We start from the raw sequence: 3705 nt of genomic DNA on the forward strand, positions 1-3705 counted from the left end.
AATTGTGTATATGACTTAAAGCTGTTATAGGGTTGTCTGTTATCTAAGAGTAGGCAGAAGTGTTTTGGGGCCTCTTAGAGTTTAAATCCAAGGGCCAAGAAGGATTACCTATCATCCACTGACATTTATAAGGGGTAATAGAAGACAAAACTTAAGTTGTGTTTTGTCTTTTAAAGACTGTGTTAGTTAAGGATAGACTGGGCAGCAATAATAAACTCCAAAATGTACAGGGGCTCAGACACAATAAAATGTTATTTCTTCCTTGGGTAAAGTCCTAAGCAAATGATTCTTGTAAGTGGGCAGCTCTCCTCTACACCTGATTCCAGGATCAAGGGTCTTCTCATCTGTGTCTCTCTCCACAGTTCCCTAGGGCCTCAAGGTTGGCATCCAAACACAGGAAGGGGACTGAAAGCATGGGGAGAGGGGAATGAGGACACATCCACTTGTTAAAAGCTTTGGCCAGGAAATGGCATATGCATTCTATTGACTAAAAGCAGTCACATGGCCACATCAAACTGCAAAGGAAGCTGGGGAATGTAGTCCAGCTGTGGGCCCAGGAGAAGAGTTACAAGATTTGGGGGGAGAAGTTGCTATAGAGACCAACCTGGAAGATTCTCATAGAGTGCTAATTGTTCAACCACTAGAGAGAGCATACTTCCTTTTTTCCTCAAAAGGAAGGTCATCACTCTCTAAAGGGACTTTTCTCCAGGTGGTGTGTGCTTACAAATGGGGGAGAATGAAGATGGAATGGGAGAGAAAAGGAGAGGACTCCTGTGAAAGAGAGGAAGAAAGGTGAAAACAATTGGGTGGCCACAAAGATGAACAAGTCTCCTGTAACTTGACTACTGAGACTTTCCACTTGCAAGAGACTGGTTCCTCCCCTTTCCCTAAATTTCTGGCCTCTTGTGTAATGAAGATGTACCTGAAACACTAGGTCTTGGGAAACTTGGAAGTGGACTCAACCCTTAAAAAAAAAAAAAAAAAAAAAAAAAAAATTGTTACAGAAAAGAATCCAGTAAAATTTGCCACTGAACACAGAAGCCAGTAAAATCCAGTGAGGACAGGAGAATTGCCTGGCCTTTCAGCCCTAAACAAAATCATGTTTTACATTAGATGAATAATTCCCAAACTGGATTTAATTTTGTAAAAGTGCCTCATTCTGGTAGAATCAGAAGACACATCTTGCAGGGATGAGGTCATCACAAGAAGAATTTGAATATTTACAATAAAAAAAACGTCCTCTGGGGGTCTCACTCGTGGTGGGGGCAAACAGCTTCGGAGGACATGTCACCCAAGGCAATTTTCCGGCAACTTGATCCCCTGTTACCTATATTCTGGACCTTTATGTTTGCTAATAGAAGGGTGTCTCCATTTCCCTCAGATGTAGGGTTCTGCAGCGACACTCACTACCTTATTTATGCATGTGTGTAGTGAGCATTTTCCTGTTCTCCTAGTTTCACTGGAGTTTTATATTAAGCACCCTCCCTGCAGGGTTTCTTGAGATGAGCTGGAACACACGCTGGAAAAACCAAACGCCTGCCGGAGGAGGTCTGTCAAATCCCAAAGCTAAGAGCAGCCGAGGTTTCCTAAGTAAATAAATGAAAAGGACTTTGGAAAGAAATAATCCGTTAGTGTAGACACTCAGGGGTTGAGATTACGCCTCTCTCCCTCCAATGCCACAATTAAGAAGGACCAGGTCAGCGCCTTTTGGCGTGAGCTGCTCTGAGGGTTACAGGGCTGCAAAATGCGGTTTTGGAGACATCGGGAGTCAGGACTCCCTCACTTCATTCCCGCCGCTCATTCCCGCCGGCCCACGAGCAAGCCGGGTCCCAAGGTTTCGAAGATTTGGGGACCCGTGCTGCTCCGGGCGGTGAAAGACGAGTGGCCTCCGCTGCGGGGCCGCGTCCCCTCGCCACTGCCCGCCCGCCGCCCACAGCGGCCGCCGCTCCGACGCTGCCTGGAGAGGGGGCCGCCCCTCTGGTAAAACAGCTTTGGGGGCGATCGGTCCCGAAAGAGTGAGTGCGGGAAAGTGACGAGGTTCCCTAAAGCAGAGATGTTGCAGCAGGACCCCGCTCCTGGGAAGGGCGGGGAGGCGCTGGGCGGATGTCTAGCCCCAGCGCGGTGCCAACACACACAAATTCCGCTAGGAATGTTTAAAAATTTCTCCCCATTCGACTTTTTCCCTCCCTTTAAACCAATTCCCTTCCAAAAAACAAAGACGTGGACGGGCAGGCGCCACTGGGTCTGGGCACTGAGGTGCTAACCGGTGCAGATTTCGTTGGGTTCAGGTCGAGAAAAAAGAGTGGCCCTGTCCCAGGCTGGAGCGTGGGGACCTCGGATCTCTGGACTGTGTAAACAGACTGGGGTGGGGGGTTCCCTCCGAGAAAAGTGCTCTGCCCAGCTGCCCGAAGCCTGGTGGAGGCTCCTCAGAGGCGGTGTGTCCGCACCGCTGGACCCCAGGTCACTGTGGCGGTGGGCAGAGCAAAAGCCGACTATATAGTCCGCACCCCTCGAAGTCGCTGACCCGAAAGCGTTGGTCGAACGCATGGGGTGAGAAGGAAAGGGGCAGTGCCCAGCCGAGGGCTCCTCGCGCAGCTTTGGCCATTCCCTCCGCCTGATTTCGGAGGGAGGCCGTCAGTTTTCGAGGACAGAATACGAAGCTGCTGGGGAATTAGATAGGAAGGCAATATTCCTGAGCTCTTTGAACAGCCCTAGGAGAGAAGCAAATTAAATAAGTCGACTGATTTCTAAAATAAAGACCTGGACCGAGATTATGACCCCACTGGGGTCATAATCTTTTCCGATGAGGAACCCTTTGCTCCCCGCCACCTACCCACCCACACACACACACCAGGAGCCTGCACGACGAGCTGGCTCTGTCCTCAGGGCACAAAAAGGAGCTTTTTTTATCTTAAAAAGGGGGACCTTTCCCTGCAGCGTTAGATACTTGAAACTGTAGCTATCAAGTAAAGGTTGAAGAAATGCTGGAGAGGGAGGTGCTGAGGGTGTTTCTTCACTGTCCTAGGGGTTTGTGACAAAGGTAGATTTTGAAGTTATTGCAGATATGCTCCTTGTTCAAACAGCGTGAACCTCGATTTCCAGGTCTGTGTCTCAAGGTTCTCCATGGAATTGGGGTGACAATATTCCAGCATTCTAAGAAACATCATCATCACGGAGAACGCGGCGAAAATTCAGACAACTCTTCCTCTCACTTACCTTTGATTATTTAAGTAATTCAGGAAAAGGTGAATTCTGATTGCTTGTGGAGACTCAACATGGCTGGATAGGAAAAAGATAGGAAAAAAAGGAAAATCAAATAAAGACTGGTGCAGTGTGTTCTGCAATGGTGGACTAGGTCCGTTGTACATTTTTCCTTGTGTACAAGAACAGAGTCTGCCTTTCTGGGGCATCAGTTCCTGAAAGGATATTGTTTCTGTTATGATAAAAGGCATAAAGCTAGATAAAGTTATCAAAATGCATATATATATATACACATATATGTATATGTATACATGTATATATTTAGAGAGAGAGAACACAAGTTTTCTACTTATGTTGATGGAAAACATATTTCTCGGTGGGAATAATATTTGGGCTCCAGTTGTTTCCCAGGATGATAGAAGCTGAATAGGACCAGCCCCCTCCACATAATCCTTAAGCTGAATATGCACTTGAAGAGTAAATTTAGGCATCATCCTACTCCAC

Source organism: Rhinolophus ferrumequinum, chromosome 10 (genome assembly GCF_004115265.2).
Source record: "Rhinolophus ferrumequinum isolate MPI-CBG mRhiFer1 chromosome 10, mRhiFer1_v1.p, whole genome shotgun sequence".
In the NCBI taxonomy this organism is placed as follows: Eukaryota; Metazoa; Chordata; class Mammalia; order Chiroptera; family Rhinolophidae; genus Rhinolophus; species Rhinolophus ferrumequinum.